Genomic DNA, 21,451 nt, shown 5'->3' with positions numbered 1-21,451 from the left:
ATTACCCCCAACATCTGGAAATGTGTACTGTACGGCAGAATCCACTACATCTCCTAAGAGGCAAAGGGAACTTTTGGGGGGAAGTTTTTCCGTCTCCCTAGGTTCACACTTAACTCCTCTTTTTAATATTTTCATGGGCCTGAAATTTTGGGCAGTTCCTGAGTCAGACTCCCTCCCTGCTTTGCTTTTAGGCTGTGTTCTTCCTTTCTTTACAGAGCCTGCCCCTCTCCTCCATGCATACTGGCTGCTTTTCTTCCCTTCATTTTACTGCCTGGATATGGCCTTCCTGTTCTGTCCTTTCTTCTCCTCCCCTCTCCTGTTCTCTTGCGCCGGCCTTGGCCCTGTGGCTCTGGTCAGTTTGCGCTCTTTCCACCTTTCTCTCTTAGATCTCCTCTGTCCCTTGCCTCTCCCAACTCCCTGTCCCAGTCCTCAACTGCAGCTTGGCTGAGCACCAGGGCCAACCCACTTGTGATCTCGGGGCCAGCCTCCAAAGCAGCCAACACCTGTCATTTCCTTTTTGTCTTTCTTTCCTGTGCTGCCACCCAGCCTAGATGGTACAGCGTGATGGGGCAGCTGGGGAGGATGAGTCACCTGATTCCCACCCGGATCTCAGTGGCCAAGAAAATGCCAGGTTTTCTGACTTGAATGTTGTCCCGAGGGCACAGGTCCAGGTTGTAGAAGACACAGGGGGTCACCTTGGCCGTTCCCTGGCTGATTCCTCATACTTTAGCAGTGACACGGTTGTGCTTGCTCTGTCTTTCTGGCATGGGGACACTCCCCAGGATATTTGCTGCCTCTTATTCCATCCCTTCTCAGAAGCCAGAAGGTAGCTTGCTGAAAGTGGAGAATAAAAGAGACAGGATGTAGGCTCCTCTTCATTCACCGTGTGAGAATTCAGGGAATCAGGTGACTGTGTTGCTGGGAAGTCCTAGGGGAATATTGCTGGTTATCCCTTCTCCTCCAGTGAGGAGGGTAGCTGGGCTTACCCGGAGGAGCTGAGTGCTACGAGAACCCTTCCGTCCCCTCTTTCAGCTTCAGTCAGTATTTACAAAGCTACTACAAGTGACAGTCCGCACATTCCACCTTCACTTGTGCAAGGAGGTAAAGGGCAGAGCACCACTCTCCCACCTTCTCCACAATGAACTTTTGAAGGGTGAGATTGGGACTGTAGCCGTGCCATGCCAGGATCATGACGGCGGGCACTGTTGTCCTTGGTAAACCAGAGCATTGGGGAGCCAGAGGAGTAGACGGGACTGGAAAAGAAACCAGAGTCAGGTAATAGCATCCTTTCCCCCAGAGGCTGTTCTGTGACCAGTACATTCACTCCAGGAATAATCACTTCCAAATCAAACACGCTCAGGCTGTGCAGGCAGAAGAACCCTGCCATCTAGTCTCCTTCATTTATTTACTCCATGAATAGTTATTGATTGTCTGTGCTGCATTGGACACTCTTGTGGGTGCTGGGAATACCAAAGCGAACAAAGCAGACCAAACTCCTTGTCCTTACAGAGTTTAAAGTCAAGTAAAGGGGAGAAAATGTGTGAACACTTGTCCTAAACAGAGATTTCTCTCATAGCTTTTTAATCCCTTTATTTTGAGACATTCCCCCACCCCCAAGGAGGCCCTGACTCTTGATTTGCCTCTGGATGCCTTTATTTTTGGAAGCCCTTTTACTACAGGACTGCCTCCCCATAGGTAGTCACTGTGGCAGAAGAAACGGAGAAACACACCAAACTAATTAGTCTGAAGATCTTCATTCCTAATTAGTTCTGCTCTTAAACTAGCTGGTTGACTGTGAGTCAGTCATCATACTACCCAGTTTCCCTACCATACAGTGTTGTGCTGCGACAAGAGAACATTTAACGGCCCTCTTCACTTTAAACTGTCATGAGCTCACTTAGGGAGTCCTTCTCCATACTTGGAACTTTCATGCCAGCACTGTTTCTGAAGTAGACGGTTTCCTCATGGGCCTCAGCTGGTCTGCCTACCCCTGCTTTGCAGGCCCTGGTCCAGGCACTGTGTGGAGTCCTTTATGTAAATTATTTTGTTTCATTCTCCCAGCAGTACGTGTAAGGTAGATATTCTTTTAATATTTGGGCCACATATAAGGAATTTAGGGCTTAGAGAATTTAAAGAACTTGCCAAGGTCACACAGTTAATAAAGGGTACAGTCAGGATTCAAACTCCGTTCTGACTCCAGAGCCTACGCTCTTGTCTATTATGCCACTATGTAAGTGTGTTTAATAAATACTTTTTGGATAGATGGATGAATTCATGGTTGACACTTTGGTGGTATTCACTGATGTGGCTGTAGTGGCGGAAATGGTTTATGGCTGGAATCTTCTAACTGGTCAGTGGGTTGTGGAATAGTTTGCTTATGTCCCTCAGATGGTTGGATGGATGGATGGATGGATGGATGGGTGGGTTCCCACATATATAATGATCAAATACAGGACTGCAGCAAATCCCTGCCGCCCTTAGAATATAATCAGGTGTTAGAGTATGGATTCAGGTCAGGGTGATGCCTTCTCTTCAGCAGCCTGACTTTGAGCCCCGTTGGTTCCGACATCTGGACTGAATCCGCTGAAAATGGAGGCTCCCAGGCTCTTGCTGTCTGTCCTCAGCTGGGGCTTTCCACATGCGGCCAAGCTGCCCTCCTCCTCCTTGGATTCCAGGATTCAGCTGCCCATCAAGCTGTTTGAGAAACATCTCACGCAGCCCCCCAGGATGGTTGAGGCTGCACCATATACTTGGAAGATGCATCCCAGCTGGGTTTCCAAACCAAAAAGAAAATAAATATTCTAACAAGGGAATTGGGTTATTGCTGTTTTAATCTGGGATTCCAGACAATTCCCAATGGAATGCTCATGGAAAGTACGGGGAAGAATCTGGAAGCCAAGACAGCAGCAGGACATTTATGGTATTGCTAGGTCGAAAGCATTTTTAGCTGCTTGTTTTAAAGAGATACTCTCCAGACTGGTGTGCCTCAAAGTCGCGTCTTTCCAAACCATTTGTCCTCCTTGATCTCCGGATAAACCTTTTCCCTTAACTCTTTTTCTCTTTTCGTTCTTAAGTCAAAATATATCCTTTCCTGGTTGGAGGGAAGGCAGGGCCTATAATAGTGAAGATTCTCATACTGAGGGTTTCTCACCTTTTTATTCTGAAGACAGAGTGTGACAAATTAGCAAGCTATCGAGAAGTAGAAACTAATGCCTCTCCTTCTTTGTGCCTGTGATGAAAACAAAGTGGTAAATGGAGCAAAGTGTTAAGTGGTGATTATAGAGGACTTACTAGGACCGGGTAGGGTAGTCCAGGCCTGGGAAAGGAGGAGAGCCAAGGGGAGAAGGGCCAGCCCCACGCCATTCTGGCCCGGCCTCTTCGCTGCCCACACGTGCAAGCCGGGCCCCGTCAGCGGTCTTGCAGTGGGTTTCTGGAACCTGCCTGTTTCACTAGGAGAGCAGACACCATATGCTTATGGAGAAGATAGAAAGGGCTTCTTCTTTATATCCTTTTCTCCTTCTGCAAAGGGTACTGACTTCTTTTTAAGCTTGAGGGTAGAAGAACTAAAGTATAATAATTACAGCAGGTAGTGGGAGACACAAAATTCTAGTCCTTAATGGGAACAAAGCCTCTCACTGTACCTTGAAAACACTTAAAGGACCAAAGACCCCCGATCGTGCCAAGAGGAGCTCCCTCTTGATTCTCCAGCCAGTGAAGGCTTTTGCCTCATTCTCACGAGGGTCCTCATGATGTGACGGGGAGATCCTTCCATCCTGCCTTCCTTCCTTCCATCCTTCCTTTTTAAAGATTTTTCATTTATTTATTCGAGAGAGAGAAGAGCATGAGCAGAGAGAGGGGCAGAGGGAGAAGCAGACCTCTAGCTGAGCAGGGAACCCGACACAGGACTCAATACCAGGACCCTGAGATCTTGACCTGAGCTGAAGGCAGCTGCTTAACCGACGGAGCCACCCGGGCGCCCCTGGCCCAAAGACTTTTCTAATTTGTCTGCCCAAAGACCACCTTCTTGTAAATTCCTGGGGGAGGTGTGTGTGGCAAGAGGGCCGCCGTGGGTGCCTCACGAGGTGGTTATCAACCCTGCGAAACACTCAGCCTCTGACAGAGATGCTCAGGGTTGCCCATCTGATCATAGTGTGTTTCAGACTTATTTAGGCAGAATTTAAATCACTAAGTGTCTTTTCTTTATTTTAAATTCCTTCTCACATTATCACTTCGGATGCAGCTGATAGAGTCACCTCTAATTACAGGTTGACGGTGTCACTTTGTCGAGAAACTCGGCATTCTGTGGTGCCGCTTTGGCCTTATAACCCCCCCGTGAATTGATATTTAAAAATCATATCCTAGGACTCATTCATCATTTCTAATAGGGTTACGGTTTATGATGTTGCGGGTTAATAAATTGCCATAATAGCCGCTCAGTTTTCTAGAATCAGAACACCAGAAATAGTCCCTTGGCTCTACTTCCTTTCCTTGTGAATCTTTCAAAATTCTTACGTTACTACTCCTACTTGTGTGTGTTTAATAATTTAATTTAATGCCTTCCTTTGGAAACGTTACCTCGCGGCTCACCCACTTGGTGATTTTGCCTTCTCAGCAGAGTAACTGAGTTGAAGACAGTCACGTGGCAAGCCAGGCTATATTAGAACTAGGGTAGTGAAAAGAGATGCAGTGCCTCACTTTCCTAATTAGCTAGAGCAACCCACCATTTTATATACTTGCAAGTTAATTTTGTTCCCTAAGAAGAGGCAAAAATGGGAATTAAACATAATCGTATTTCGTATTTTATATTGTTACAAGCTTCAGCATGTGCTCCTGTATATTATCTCATTTAGTCATGCTACAGTCCTTGAAGCTGGTGTTACGAAGTCTGTTTTATTGATGAGATGACTGTGGTTCCAATAGGCCCCCCAAATTGTCCAGATTGACCCAAGCCTGTGAAGAGCCGAATGCGGTATCGACTTTGGAAGTCACCACTGACATTTCTTGGGAGAACGCATAATGACAGAGTCTTATGGTCTTGGAAGTAGCTGCCGCCCTGACTTTGGAGTCGCCCCAGCCGTGGGTGCAGAGACCTGGAGTGCTTTGGCTCTGGTCGTGCACTTGGCCATTCATTTGAGCTGAACCTCAACAGGTCAGCTTCCACCAGGAACCAGAGGTGGTCACTATGAATAAGTCACTCTGGTCTTGCCCATGCGTCTCTACTGTTCCTCTCTCTTCACTCTCATGAGCTCAGGTTGATGTTTAGTTTCTGTCTGCAACCAGAGGGATAGAGCTGGCCGTGAAGGCCTCAGAGGGCCAGCTCCAGGAGTGGGGCTCAGCCATGTCCCTACATCCCCTGGCATTTCACCAGGAATGACCTGGGAACAGGTCCTCCTGCTTTTTTTGCCTTTCCAAATGAAAAGGCCTTGTAGTAGGAAGGACTGGGGTTCATACAGACCTTCCTGAGTGGGTTTGCATTCCAGGGCTTCCTCTTTCATTTACAAAGATGATTTAACTTCTCTAAAACTCACATGGTCTAATACACTTACTCGTAAGGGTTTGCACTAAGGATCAGGGTAGCACCTCGCACAGTGCCTAGCAAACAGTGGCCAGCAACTCACTAGAGCTCTTTCAGTTTCCAAAGCTGATAAATAGCCTGGGTAGGGGGTGGCTTCCTCATTTTCAAGGGCCAAGGGAAGCATGTATGTCCTTGTTTGTTTCACTAATGAAAGGGCTAGACTTTTGTCTACATGGCACTGAGGCTGATTTCCCTAAGTCACCGTGGAAATGAATTGTTAGATAAATCCTCTAACAACACCATGATTTCTGGGAGCTCAGTTCTCCTCTCAGGCACTTTCCTACCCGCTGCTCTTTGTACCTCTGTCTGGCATGGTTTTCTTCATTGGTCTTGCCGGAGTCTGTAAGTCTCCTTCCTGAGCCTTCCCTACTCTTCTTCTCAAACCTAGCAAGTCCTCCCCTGTCCTCTGTCGTTATCAGTATTCCAAAAATGGCCTCCCCTTGCACAGCTGCCTGTGACGTGTCATGACGTCACCAGCAGAGTTGAGGCAAGGACATGGGGAAGATTTAATTCTCAGTCAGCATCTGACAGAGTAGTAAGGACTTCTAACAAAGATGGCCAGCCACCCGCGTTTTAGATCTTGTTTCCCTTAAGCCTTCCTTTGGGTGCCTCCACTTTTCCACACGCAAATGCCTGAAGGCTTTCTACTTTTCCAGCAGCACAGAGCCCTGCTTAGCTGCTTCAAACAGCTTGAGGAGAAAAAACAGCCCGCCACAGAGCAGCCAGGATGCTTTGGAAGGGAAATTTCCTTTTGGGCTTGCAGTCTGAAAGAATTTCCGATGCAGGCAGACGTTAATTCCTAGCTCCATGCTTCCTGATAAGGAAGCAGCTTCAATAAATGCAGCTATTTATAGAGGCCCCCTTTTTTTTTTTTAATATATAACCAGAGGTCTATTGACCTTTTCTTTCACTTTGCATTTCATGCCGTGTGCTCCGTGTACATTTAAGGCAGTTCCTCCGGCAGAAGCTCTGACAAAGCGCCTTGATCCTGGGGGCGTGGGGAAGGGAGGGCTCTCCGTGTCCTTGGAATTCGGAAGTTGATGTTTGGAAGCTTTTGGCATTTGGTGGTCCCTCCCTGGTGCCGTGGATTATTGAGGTGACCCCAGAGACACCCCACGCTATTCTAGACCCAATATGGAGAAATGATGATGGACTAAGCCAGGCAGCCATCTAGAAGTAAGAGCCCATGAGAACCAGTCAGTCTTCTGAGTGGAGACTTGAACAACAGGAAATAAATGATACTCCCATTTCTTCTGTCTCCGCTCAACTGTCTCCCCTCGGACTTCCCAACCATCAGGAGCTCCGTGGTCTTTCTTTTGGCATGTTAGGGCCCCTGTCCATAAGTTCCATGGCCAACTTGATGTATGGCTACACAACCCTTACAGACAGACATGAGGAAGATTCAGTGTGATGTTGGCTTGAAATGGCTTTCCTAGGTTACTTCTCTTATCCTCTTCATTATCACAAAACGTTTTTTGGGCTGAGTCTATACAAATAGGATAAAATTTCCATTCTCAGGTAACAGGTATTTTCTCTCATTTTGCTTCATGCCCAAGTTAGATCTTATCTGCAGCCCAGGCTCTTGGAATTTCTGACAGGATTGACTTTGACCACCTCATCTTCATGTTTTTCTGGAGGTGAAAGTTGCCACAGACATGTGGGTGTTACTGAGTTCACTGTTGTCATAGGGGGATCCTGGGTCAGTTGCCTGAACCGTACACGTGTGTTCTGGCGCTTCTTCCTTCTGGTCCCTTCCAAAGCAAGGTAGAGCAGTGTTTCAGAGATGGAAACTGTCCCTGGCTCTGGCCACGTGCTGCCTGTAAATTCCCAAGAATAATTAGTTACCCTGCCCTGATACTTCCTGCTTCCATCTCGGGTAGGTGGATTAAACTCCATTCCTTTGAAATTAGACTCTATTTCTGTTTCCTCTAGATCATGGATAGAAATAGCCTCAAATGGAGCTCCAGGATTTCAGTAATAGAAATGCAGATTGCAGATCTAGGTCCTGGATAAAGAGCTGGAGATGTGTGGTGGCTGCAGATGAGACGCCTGGAAGCAAAAGACTAACCCAGGTGGGGCTATGCAGGAAACGCTTGATTTCAGCAATTCGAGGGGGCTGGATTCTCTGCTCTGGGGTGGGAGCATGAGCTGACGTGGTTCACTGAGAAAGGTGAAGGTTTCTAACAATCAGTAAGGAAAAAAAAAGAGGCACCCAGGTGAGTCTTGAAGGTCGTGGTATAGTGATATCTTAAGAAGAATTACAGGAGTAGCAGGCGATCTATGTAGTGCTCCCCCTAAGAAGTCACAATATTAAGATTTAATCACCCATTTGTTTTCCAGAAGTGGCTTATCTTTGCCAATGAGTTTCTCTTTTTGTGGTCATACCCCATTTGCCAGTTTGCTTCTCCTTAGGAGCCGTTTTGAGGCCAACTGTGGATAAGATGCCACTCTAAAAGAATTTCTGGGGCAGTAATGTACGGGAAAAGAAATCACTGTCACTGCTGTTCATTGAGCACTTTCTAGGCGCCAGGACCATTCCGTATGTTACTCTGAATGATCTCTGACGGTGCAAGGTAGATTATGTCTGTATCTGTAGCTGAGGCTCAGGGTGGTAAATCATTTGCTGAAGGTCACACAGAGAGAAGGTGAAGAGGCCATGATTTGAATCCAGACCGAAGCCCAAACCTTAAGCTTTTTGTCACTTCACTTGGTTGCTTCTTCATTAGGAGCTGATAGAAGTTATGGTTAGAACCTGTTGGTTAGGGCACCTGGGAGGCTCAGTTGGTTAAGCAACTGCCTTTGGCTCAGGTCATGATGTCAGAGTCTCTGGATCAAGTCCCACATCGGGCTCCCAGCTCCATGGGGAGTCTGTCTCCCTCTGACCTTCTCCCCTCTCATGCTCTCTCTCACTGTCTCTCTTTCTCTCTCAAATAAATAAATAAAATCTTTAAATAAATCTTTTAAAAAATAAATAAATCTTTAGATAAATATTTTTAAAATCTTTAAATAAAACCTTTAAATGAATAAGTAAAATCTTAAAAAAAAGAGCTGTTGGTTAGAAGGAGAAAAAAACAAGCTAACAGCTTGATTTTTTTTTTTTAATTCAAAGGAAATTTTTATAAATTACAGACAAGGAGGGCCAAAGGGATAGAATGAGGGACATAAACTAAATTATGTTGTGAAGTAGCGGAAGAAAAATTTTCAGAGTCAGTCCTCTATGCAGATGGTTATTTGTAGTATATTTTCAGGTATCTCTATAAGTTCTGGAATGTTAGACACAAAACTAAGTGAAAAAGAGATGATCCACCTCCCAGATGATTAAAACAGCAGGAAAGGTGATGTGCTCAGAGATTATATGAATGAGTTCACGAAATAAAGTTTTTCACTTCCTAATACTTTCTGTTAGTCTGACATGCTTCAGAAAAATTGTATGATATCTCTGTGCCTCAGTTTACCAACATGGCGTATGTTCCAGGAAAGTCTACCACAGGGTAATAGAGTGGGGAGTGCGCTTGTCCAGGGTCGGTCCTTTGAGCATTGGCCCACCGTGCTCCCTGCACGGGGCGGGGTCATTCCAAACAATCTGTTCTTTCTCTCAGGATTATAGTTTCTTTGTACATAAAGCAAAGTAGCCTGAGTATATGATTCCCCTGGTCCTTCACAGCCCAAACATTTTATTTGTTCTCTGATTACAGAAGAGAAATACAAGGGAGATTAGCAGTGGAGCATTATCTATAAACGCCAAGTATTGTGATAATTCACTTGACTTTGAGAATTCAACATCAAATTTTATTTCAATGGTGGTATTTCAGTGACACAGGAAACTGTTCCCTGCTTTAGCTGTGACTGACTTGTGAAGATGCCCTCTTGCAAGGAAATACGGAAATTCTCAACACCTGGTACTATGGGACACTTACCCCCCATTGCCCATGGTCGAGATCAGGTATGGAGGCAGTTCCCCAGCAGATTTTCTGAAGGCTGTTGCGGCCACTCGCCCCTTACATGGGGGTCCCAGGAACCTTCTCTCTGATCTCAGACCTGCTCCCTATTTCTCATAGCCCTGAGAACTGTGAGTTGGCTCTTTGCCCAGTGTATTATGCACAGGTGTAGCTTCTGGTAACTACCTACTTGACCCCAACTGCACCATTTGTGGGAATCCCCTCTGCAACTTGAGGCACGTTTGCCTTTCCTGTAACCTGTAAAAATGGCAATCTGCATTTTGCGCCCTCTGTAGATGCCCACTGGGTTTCAGCTTGACAAAGCCGGCTGATCTGCATGGACAGGGCCACGCTGTCCTCCTCCTTCGGCCAGCCTCCTAGCACATGCACAATTAATAATGCATTAATTAATTATGGGGGGAAAAAAGCACAGTTGGCAAGGGAATGAAGGCTTTCAGCTTCTAAAGTGAAGGCTTTGATGCTGAGCTTTAAAGTACATTTCCAACCGCCCCAGCCAGCAAAGAGAATCAGTGACACTTACACCATCCCATGGGCATGAAGACTCACACCCAAGAAACTGTTTCTGAATAGGGGCCCTGACCTCCTTACTCAGAGCATCTACTTAACTGCCCCAGGCTCTGAAGAAGGGGTATAGGATCTAGGAGAAAAGAATTGCCCAAGGCATCAGTGATTCCCGAGCAAAGCTGATGAGTGGTTTTATTTTACCTCCGTAAGGAGCTCTCAGGTCACCAACATTAGGAACTCATTGTCAAGAAATAAATACGAGCGGATGACGTGGTGCCAGCCCTCTTGAGGAAATAAAATGACTCTTTCTTCTTCCTCCTCCTATGCCTTACTTGAGGAAGTCACCCAAAGGCGGTGCGAGTTCACAGACCTGTTTTTCTGATGGAGCGGAAGGTTCCTCTGTCCTGGGCAGATTTTCCTACTACAAGTGAACAAAGTGGGGGAGAAGAAAAAAATGGTTTCTTTTCTTTCTCATTCGGATTTCTTTCACACCGGCGTTCTCATAGTTCTGACTCCCACACTTACCCTTTTCACTTCTTGCGCGAGCTGGTGGTGAAGCCCTCTCACAAAATCCCCACCCTAGACCAATAGTTCTCGTTCCCCTATTTACAGCTCTGTGTCAGGCATTTTGTGTGGTGCTCTGGCTGCCTTTAAAATTTGGCCATGAATCAAATATTCACCCATATATTTGGGATTTTATTTAAAGGTCTTTTAGAAACACAAAAGCAGAAATTCCCTGAGAGAGAGAGATTCCTTGCTCCAGAGCCACGGGTTATAAATGTCCTTTTAAACTCCACTTTAGTTCTCTGATCATGCTGAGAGGAACTTCAGAGGCCCACAGAAATCTAAACAGATGTAAAATTTGTTTGGACCTTGTAAAAGGGAAAATTTTTTTCTTTCGATTCTTAAGCAAAGAAAAATTTTACCTCAGAGGAATTCAAATGAGCATGTGTGTATATGTATATTTGGTTCATATTGTTTCATAACTATTATTCCAGAGATCTGCCTCACAGAGCTTCTGGGGTGATTCCTATTACTCAAAGTAATCCAGGGAAAGAATGTGAAGAAATATGACTGGGTTTCGTAGCACTGACATTGTATATCTAGCTGTGTAGCAGTCTCCTCCTGTCTCCTACTTTTTCGCTTGCTAAAGGAGTATTGTGAGTCAGAGAGTGGCTGGCCTTCTAAACTCTTAATGGTCCCAATGATGCTACTGTGGCTCTAAGACAGAGGGTTTATAGTTGTGAACTGGGCCAGTGTTATGCTTCGATAGAGGATATGGGGTCACCCAGGCACAGTGATTTAAGAGGGCAGTGAGCTACCATGATGTCTGAAGTTCCACTGTTAAGATACATTCCTTTTGGATTGGGCATTATTTCCACCAAGCTCTACTTTTTTGTTTAAGTTGGTAGGAGAACAGTTAGTACCTTGGAGAGTGATAATTAACTCCTTAAGTCCCTAATATCTTAACAAAAATTAGTTTACCAGGTCTCTTGAGTCTTTTGAAATAGAAGAGCCACAGCTGGCATGGAGGTCAAGGGAGGGTGTAGAGTTAGGAAAAACTCCATCATATTTTTGCTTGGGGCTGGCCTTCTCCATGGAGAAGACTGATGTAAAATTGGGTGGAAAATCCAGGCCCCTGGATTTAGACAAAACATTGTGAACCTGGACCTCTGAGACCAAGATGAGTAATCTGATATTTACCATGTCTGGCTGTTGGTCTCAAGACATTGACACCGTCAGTATTGACCAAACCAAGTTGGACCTCCTTTGGCACATGGTCACCTTGAGAACATGCAAGTTGTCTTCATTGCCTTGAGAGGACGAGAGAATTTCTAATCTGAATCCTGAAGACTTTCAGCCATTCTTAACCAAAATGTCTTTGCCTCTGAAGTGACTGTTTGATTGTAACACCAACACCATGATTCTATTATAAAGGGCCTGTTAATCCAAGTCTCAAGTTGAAGTGGTCAAGAAAATCTTGACTTGCGGAGAGTTTAAAGGAGCTAGCCAGAGGTGTGTAGCTTATTTAAGGAGTGGGCGTGTGGAATTTGGGAGGAAGATCCTTCGTAGCTCTGTGTATGGAGTGATAACTACCATTTATTGAGTGCTTATGGATGGCACTTCTCACATGTATTTTATCATTTAATCCTCATGACAGCTCCAGAGGCGAGTTTTATTATTCCCACTTCACTGATGAAAAGTCAGGTTGAAGGAGGTTAAGGAACTTGGCCTGAGTCACAGAGCTGGTAGTTGGCAGAGCAGGTTCCTCAGACTCCGCTCCACACTCTCCCTCCCAAATATAGGCCTATTCCCTAGACCATTCTCTTTAAGAACATGAAAAATAACATTGGGTCCCCCTATGACATTCAACTGTGGTTAAAACCTCATGAATTTTAGAAAAACAGAATAACTCACTAACATAAAATTAAAAATCCACTCCACGGAAAATATCTACCACAACCCCAGTACCTCAGGATTAGTATATTCAGATTTCAGTGAACTATACGATTCTCACTAGTCCCTTAAATATCGCTCTGTTTCCTGGTAAACAATATCCTTTACAGAGTCCTGGCACAGGAATAGCGTAATAAGATCAGATTCTGTCTCTCTGCCATTCTAGTGCAGTCGAATCCTCAGGACCCGGGGCTGTCTCAGTCCCTCATCTGTCCGTGTCTCTCTTTGTCCCTGCTCTACGGGTTCAAAGTTTAATGCCACTCCCTCTTTTTGTGCTTTAGGTCTCTGTGTTGTTTCCTTTACACACACAAACGGTTTTTTTTTCTTTTAATCAAGTGATTTGAAATGGAAAATTAAAAACTTAACTAAGCGTCTGGCAGTTTCCTGCTAATATGCCTCTCTGTTAAGAAGCTTCAGAAAATACTATATATTATTATTCACTTCACAGCTGCTCCGGGCACTCACCCACTTAGTCATTCACAATATGTCTGAGAGATTAGTTTTACAAGGCTGTGGTTTGAGATATTTTTCCCATCCATGTTTTCCTTAAAATACTCACTGGGGGAAGTTTGGGCAGAAAAAAAAAAATCTACCACCCTTGATAAAAGGGAATTGGGTAACATACGTGTTTTAGAAGCTCTAACAGACTCTTTTATTTTCTTGCACCCTCTTCCTTTGAAATACTGCAGTCTTTTCAGTGACAGGTCTCAAGTCAGTGTGTGGGACCATGAGAAAACAAGAGTAAGTGTTTTGCTCCAGTGTGGTTGTAAACCTCCTGTTTTGGTGTGAGAGAATCACTATTCTGATTTCAGGCAAAGGTAGTAAATTATGCCATGATAATACCACTTTATCTCAAAGGCCCGATCTGATTTTTTTTTTTTAACTATTTAAACCCTGGAAGACAGGAATTTTTGCCCATTTTGTATATTGTTTTCTCCCAGGCACCTAGAGCAGTACCTGGCACATAGTAGGCCCACAAGGGAAAATAAGCTGTGCCTTCGTTTAGTAAGTACGGCTATGGAAATGCAGTTCAGGGGGCCCTCCTTGTGTAAGTGTTCATGATAGCAAATGCGATTTATGAAAAAACTGGGAAGATGTGGGAAACATAAAAATAAAATGTTTAGAGTGAGACCAGAATCCCTTGCTCCGATATCGCCCCACCCCTACACACAGACCAAGTTGTCCCGATTTTCCAAGTCTGTTAAAACTAAGAACATTTTAACTGAAGAAAAAAAAGAGAGAGAGACGGGGAGAGGTGCTTTTGTGTTGCAGCACCCCTGGATGACTGTTTGGGGGGGCCTGTTTGTGAGCGTGTTTATGTGTGCTTGGTACGGGGGGTGGTCTACAGATGGGCCCATTTCTCAGTGAAGAGAAGGCATTGAATCTCTCTTGGAGAGTTAGAGCCTCTCACTGTTACACAGGATGGGGGGGCAGAGGACACGGGAGAATGAAGAAGAGGGAGGAAGGGGTGGGCCAGGGCCAGTTTCAGTGGGGTCCCCACCCCCCGGGGTGAGAGCCGAACTGTTTATCCCGACATCCCAGCAGCAGCAGAAAGCCAGGGGTGTTTTCAGGACTCGGCTGCCAAAGTTTCTTGAAACAGCTCTGCTCAAAGGCATATGCTGGGCTCACTTCTGAGGGAAATTTCCTTTTTGGGGAAGTTGAAGCAAAGGAATTTCCTGTGTGGGCAGACAGAGCTTCCTGACTTGAAGGCTTCTTGGAAGGGAAACCGTTTCATAATGAAATGACAAATTAAAGACATACCAGCCGGGTTCACTTCAAAACAGCTAGTGAGAGTACAGGCAAAGCCCTATTATACTCCCTCACAGAACAAAAATAAATCCTATCCTGACAGGTTTCTGTATGCTGGATTATATCCGTCCCCCCGCACCTTCCTTCACAGCCTTCTTCCTCTCCCTTCCTCCCACCCCCGCCATTAGCTGCCACCATCTCTATCTTTAACCGCTCCTGGGAGCAGCCGGCAAGGAGGTTTGGAACATGTCTTGCTGCCTTGCTTTGTGGCTTCGCCCATCCCTGACCTACATGGAGGCCTTACAGGTTATGTCACAGCCCCATGCTGCTAAGACTCACAGAAATGACCTCTTTCTTTACCCCACTGACACAAACAGTGATTGAAGATGTCTTTAGCAATGGGGTAAAAAAAAAAAAAAATGCAGCCATTTCCTTGGGCTGGCCTTTCAAATCTTGTATGTGGTACATGCAAGTGCTGTTCTGGTCTGGGGAGCTGGGTCTGAAGTCTTTGCTTTGTGGGAGGAAATGAAGGTCCGCACTGACGCAGAGGATGTCCTTATACCTGAACGCATTGTCTTCTGTGGTTCAGTCAGCCTGCGTCTTTTATATTGACATGAAGAAGCCTTGTGAAGTAACTTTCTTTTTTCAGTGGAACAGACTAGGAGAAACAATGATGGCTGTATCATTTGTGGATCAGTATTAACTAGTCTTAGCCTAAGGAAGGGAAATGGCACAGTTTTAGAACAAGTTGTCCGAGTTCAAGTGCCAGCTCTAGCAGTAGACGATGAGCAGTGTGACCTTGGACAAGTCACTTAACTTCTGGCCTCAGTTTCCTTATCCCTAAAATGGGTACAGCAAAACCCTTTACATACCATTTGAGGAAATTACATTATAATTTCAAAAACACTCTGTAAACTCTTCCAAAGGCTTTGCCAAATGGCACTCCTTATTTAGGCATGATTGAGATCTTTGGGGATTGAAATAAAATATTGAGTTTGAAAGAGCAAAATTGGAGACTTTGTCAATCAATTTGGCAAGTATTTATTACAGATTTTCTATGAGTACACATGCTTGGGCTCTATGGGGAGAGATATCCAAAAGATGAAGTTTTTGGCCAAGGAAGAATCTTGAACTTGGGGCCAGGAGGCCAGGGTTCAATCCTGCTGTCACTCAGTAGCTCTGTGGCTTGGAGGGAACCATTTAAACATGATGAGCCTCAGTTTCTTATTTGTAAAATTGGGGGAAATTGGACTCTATGACTTTAATAAGTTGTGTCCAATTCTGACATTGTAGAAGCAATTTTAAGAGGTCTTGGCCTCTGGCGGTTGTGTATAGGATTTATTCTAAAGAGCAAGGAAGGACAAGTCACCATATTAACAGCCTGAAGAAATATGCATCAAAAATCTAGGTATTTTTTATTAGCCTACCTGATAAAAACAGGAAAAAAATGAGTACATGGTATGTCTGCGACAACAGTTTGGTTTTGGGTGTAGCAGAGTGAATGCTGACTTAAAAACAACTAGGATCCTGGGTTGAATATGGCGGTTTCCTCAAGAGAACTTGTCTCAGGATTTTGATTTACCTTCTCTCAGCTGCTCCAGGGGGTGCTCAGCAGGTTTCCAAATGGTTGTTCCTTGAAGCCATTCCCATCGTGGGTATGCTTGTCCAAATAGGCTTCTAGGAGCGAGGCCACAATGTTGGCTGGTTGCCGGTCAGGTTTTAGTATGTGCTGGTCTGTAATTTAAGGACTTATTCTTCTTCCAGTTTCCGTTGGTATGAGGGAAGGACTCTTAGTGACTTTGCCTTGAAGCATGTTTTCTCAGCATTTTGATTTGAGAAAACGGAGGTATTAGAAAAATTCGATATTGTGTATAAAATCACAGTTGCAAAATGGTGACAAGACAAGCATTGTGTAAACAGCTGTTATTTATTGGGTGTGTGCCATGGGTTCCTAGTGTTCTCATAAATTGTCTCATTAACTTTATTCTCCCAACGAGTCTGAGAGGTAGGTGATACTATCTTCACTTTACAGATACAGAAACTGGGGCTTTGAAATGTTAAGTAATTTGCTCTAGACCACAGAACTGGTTGGTGGTTGAGCCAGAATTTGAACCCAAGTTGATCTGCTCCAGAATCTGTCCTTTTTATTCCATCTTGGCAGCCCAGCTGTGTTGTCAACCATTTTAAGTTGACCTCAGTGCTTAGAAATAAAGTCCAACCTGTCCCAGGCCCCCAAAAAGAAACAGTACTAACCTTGTAGTCTTGCAATGGCAGATTCTTGTATTCACGGAAAACCCTGTGGACAATAATAAACGTGGGCAATAAACTGAGCAAACATGACTGTGCCCTTCACCTCTGGAAGAGAGCCCGTTCTGGTTCATGCAAGGGCCAAGTTGGCCTGGGACCTCACTGGCCAGCTCTGACCACACCTTATCAGTTAGGACAGGAATGGCCATGCTGGCCATGTTTCAGATAGCTAAGGAAAATGACTGGTGCCAGGTTGCATTCTTTTCCTTGTGAAATTCCTTGGAAATATTGTGTGTGGCTGCCGGGGGTTGTTCTGAAGTCAATTCAAATCTTGTTCTACTCAACAAGCATTGATTGAAGACTGTCCTCAGTGCTGGGGATACAAGGACTCAATCTTAGAAAGCAGAAACTTGGATAATCATTCAACAAAACCCGTGTTTCTTGAGACTCCTGTGTCTAGTAGAATAATAATCACAAGAGATAAATATCTCAGAAATTTGTAAGAATATGTTTTAAATCTCCACAGAAGATAATGGTGTTTTTTTTTCTTGATTTCTGTTTGATTTTATTAACTTTCCTCTGTACAAGTAAGCTTATAGTATGTGTCCTCTTGTTTAAGTAAGTATAAATAGCTCCAGAATTTCTCCTCCTTGTTCCCATTGTTAATCTCATTTTTCTTCCCCAAAGAATATAGATTTTTTTTAAAAAAGAGATCTATTTATTTATTAGAGAGAGAGCACACCAGTGGGGAAAGGGACAGAGGGAGAAAATATTCAAGCAGACTCCCACTGAGCATGGAGCCTGTCACGGGGCTCGATACCATGAGCCACAAGATGAAGACCTGAGCCAAAACCAAGAGTTGGACACTCAACCAACTGAGCCACCCAGGTGCCCCAGGAATATAGATTTTTAAAATTATTTTTCAATAAAAGCCAAAATATTTTTAAAGTTCACTTATATTTAAAAGGTAATACCCAAAAGAAAATCTGAGGGGGAAAACGGGATTTTGATAGCACTTAATAATAAAAGATTCAAAGTACTAAGTTATTCTTTGGCATATATAGCAAAAACACTACGTAGGTGGTGTTTCGAGCTCAGAGTAAGAGGAGAAATGGGGTCATCCCTCCTGTAGAGAAATGAAATCTCTGATTTCAGTTTTTCATTGGCCTCCAGCAGCCAGTGGGGGTCTTTTGAAAAAGTTCTTTTTCTTCATTATTCAATATATTCCTCATTTAGACTTAAACTGTGAAAAAAAAAAAAAAGAAAGTACTATTGAAACATTATGACCAAATCTATACTTTAACATGCTCCTTCACTCCTCTGGTGAGGAAGTGGGGGTGACGTGGAAGAAACTGACTTACTATTGATTTTGTTTGGAAATGAGAAGTGGGAGGAGGGTTGGAAGAAGAGCGGGCCTGCGCTCTCTTAGCATCCCCAGTCCCGAGAGTCCCTGACCATTTCTCTAACTTGGCACAGTCAGGCTGCACTGTAAGGGGCGGGGGGAGTATGTGAGGAGAAAGATCATATTAGCAGAGGAGTTGTAGGAGCTGAAGAGGTGCCAAAGGGAGCAGGGTGACTGACGGGTAGATGAAATTCAATATCCTTTCCACTCACATTTTTCAAAAGAGAAATTGCTAATTAGTAAGTTTGAGTTGGATCTTCTTTTTTAATATTCCTTGCTCCTTAGACTATATGTAAGCGAGCCGATGTGGGGAAATGGAACAAAGCCCACTGAGCCTTGAGAACCCTCAGACCCCCAGGCCATGGATGTTGGGGGTTGACTGTGTCTTCCCATGTGCTGTACCATCAAGACCCCAGGGGACTGAGGCAGTGGCCCAGCTTCAATTCCGGGCATGCAGAGAAAGGAAACTCTACCTTCTTTGTTCACCTCGTACTTTTTGGAAGCTGGAGTTGCCTCTGCCCATCTTATGGGAAACCAGAGGACTCTAAGGCTCTGTGTAATCCTGGCTCAGCCCAAAGCCTGAGGCTTCTGAACATAAACATGGTAGTTCCAGCCTTTGTCCCATGACTCCTGGGAATTCCCAGTGGGGAAAGCGATACCTAGCCATCATCAACCTAATGGTAAACCAGAGTCCCTCCTCCTTCCACCTGCCCTGTCACAATCTTAAGATCTAGGGGAAATTAAAATAGACTTTCTTCTAGACAGATATAGAGGTTTCACTTACAAATGTTGCTTTGATGCTGAAGAAAGCCTTTTTGACTTCCATGAATAAGGAATAAGTCACGGCTATGTTGTATCTCCTGGATGGTCCAGTGGATTTGCATGAGACCCAAAGTGACACTGACATGCTTTAACTAATGCTCAACATCAAGTCCATTTGTCTCTCCCATTAGAGACTGATTGTGGCAGCATTGCCATCGGCCAGAAACATATAGGAACTCCAGTGTCTGAAAATGTAGCCAGGCTTTGTAGGGATTAACACCAGGTAATGCTTTAACATCTCACAGCTTATAGCAGTGAGCGGGCTACTGTGTAAACAGTGCATTGCAGATGATCAATGAGTGTTAAATAGTAGCTCCAGTGGTACCCCCCCTCCACACTTTACTTTCGGTTCTTTGTCAAATAATATAATAATTGAGTCCATAAATCAAACGTAGGGAGAAGTTGCTACATGCTAACTTGCTTGCTTTAAAATCTTCAGCTACCTCTTCCCTTATGTCCTTCCTTGTCAATGAGCATTTATATTTTTAATGACATTTAAAAAGTCAATCTCCAAACCCTTTAGAGCTAAATCCTAGTAGATGCAAACTTGAAGCTAGGAGGGTATAGAGCAATCCTTCTGGGAGTCAGAACGAGATACTTGTGTGTCTGGACTGGTGGCAGGTTTGTATGTTACCAGAGGGATATCCATGGTAACAGATCAACATGGTGCCTGGGACAGCCCTATGCGCCAGGCTCTAGATTCCCATGAGAAAGTGGATGCTTACAGCAAATAGAGAGGAAGAAATAAAGGAATATGGATGTATGTTCCCCTTCCTGGTGGAGTTCTGTTCATGAAGTTTCCACACATACAACTGGTGACATGCCCCATTTAGCCACTTGACTTCCTCTGTAAATCAAGACTCTTCAGAGTACGCACGATGTTCTCTTGAATTCCAGCTCAACTCATACAGCTTTCAACAGGCTTTTATGGCAGAGAACTGTAGGACAGTGGAGCAAGAGTGTGACTTAGAGTCAGGAAACCTGGTCTTCAGACCCAGCTCTTACACTGCCTTGGAAGTCCTTATTTTCCAGATTGTTTGATTCTCACCAGTTCTGATAGTCAGTCATCCAATGATACAGAAAGGCCCGAGTATGACACACTGGCAGTAAAAATGGTAGCCAGTTGAATAGAGTATAGTTTGCCAACCCTGTCACCATCCAAGGTGTGATAATGCTGTAATCGTGTGCATGTAGGCTTTCAAACACTTAAAAAGTAGGAGGTAGGAGTCATCTCTATTAAAGATTAATCTGTGCATGTAACAACCAAAATCTGGAGGCCAGGCAGCCAGCAGAAGAGTTCATTTTTTCTGGAGCATTGGTTACAAAAGGTTATTAATTTGGAGAATCAGCACTCGTTTATCTTAAACCACAGGAGAACATTTGTGAATTCAGAAGAACAATTATGTAATTTGGTAAATTTCATGAGCCTCTTCCCTGGGGAATCTTATGACTCAACCGTCAAAGGTGTCAGAGTAGAGAACACGGCTTTCCGCGGTCAGGTCTATGCCGGTGTCTGAGCTTAGGTGCCCTTGGGAATGAGATTCTTCGTAACCAAGCCCTCAGAATGATTGGTGCTGAGTGATTTGGGTAATGGTTTCTGTTGTATACATTTAAAGGGGACCAATCTCCCCCCCCCCCCCCCCCGCAAAGGGAAGTTTCTTTTCTAGGGAATTTATTCCTAGGGTTGTGGGGGTGTTAAACCCACTGTGCATCAAGGAAGTAACTGATTGCACATTTCCTATAAAAGGCAACTATGAACTTGATATTGACTAATGCAAACCAGCAGCTTCTTTCTACCACTTCGTTAGAATATTTCTTTACCAAACTTCGCAAGAACAAAAAGAACACCTAATAACGATAGCGCTCAGTTTAAGCTTCAAGTCTCGCAGTTCTCTGTGGTCTATCTTTATCTAACAAAAGTGTAAAGATTTTTATTTTAGGATCACAATGTTGGAAGATCTTTAGGTGGCCCACATCATAATGCTGCTTCTAAGACTGGTTTTGGGAAGATCCCTGATCAAGGTTTAAGTACGAGAAATCTTGATCTTATTTCCTTTGTCATTTCTTTGTCTTAAGTTCACTTTGTTGACATAGAATTTTTGTTTAGCTCAGCAAGCGTCAAAAGGGCAATATATATTTATATATATTTAATTTTTTTAATAAAGATCTTTTTGCCTGAGAATCAACAGCGTTGGGACTGTTCCAGTGGAAAATGGGAACATTCTGGAAGTGATAGCAGAATGAACAGGACAGAGAGTTCGAATTTTAGAACTTGGTTTCCTTATTGTGCAGTTTCAGTTCTAGAACGTTAGCGTTGTCTGTGTTCAAATGTAAGTATACATGGTCTTGTTGCTATCTGCTAGTTTTGATGTGGCTTGTAACAAAGAGATAATTGACAGCAGTGAGCGCTTTTAAAGGAGACTATGGTGAGGCTCAGTATACAGGCCGAGTCCTGCTAAGCTGATATTCAGAGCACTTTTCTTATGCTCTGGCTTGTAGGGCTTTCAGAAAGGTTTTAGTGGGAAAAGGAGGGCATTTGAGGAAAATAGCATATTTATAAGGAGAGCATGCTTCATTCCCTTCAAAGCACAAACAAATAAACTGAAAAGACCCACAAACAAACCAACCAACCTATCTGAATCCTGGGAGTGGGAAGGAAAGCCATCTGTGGGAGGCTTCTCTGGAACAACCACCCTATGGCCTGCGTGGCAAACACCACCATTGCTGGGGAAGGTC

The 21,451-nt window shown here is 44.2% G+C and overlaps 1 protein-coding gene across 3 annotated transcripts in view; it reads left to right on the top strand.

Moving 5' to 3' along the window:
- Positions 1 to 21,451, top strand: part of ETV6 (ETS variant transcription factor 6) — a 235,346-nt gene that overhangs the window by 92,653 nt on the left and 121,242 nt on the right. The gene's annotated exons all lie outside the window — the stretch shown is intronic.

Source organism: Lutra lutra, chromosome 8 (assembly GCF_902655055.1).
Source record: "Lutra lutra chromosome 8, mLutLut1.2, whole genome shotgun sequence".
Lineage (NCBI taxonomy): Eukaryota > Metazoa > Chordata > Mammalia > Carnivora > Mustelidae > Lutra > Lutra lutra.
Note: the sequence above shows the minus strand (reverse complement) of the source record. Positions and strands in the feature narration are given on the sequence as shown.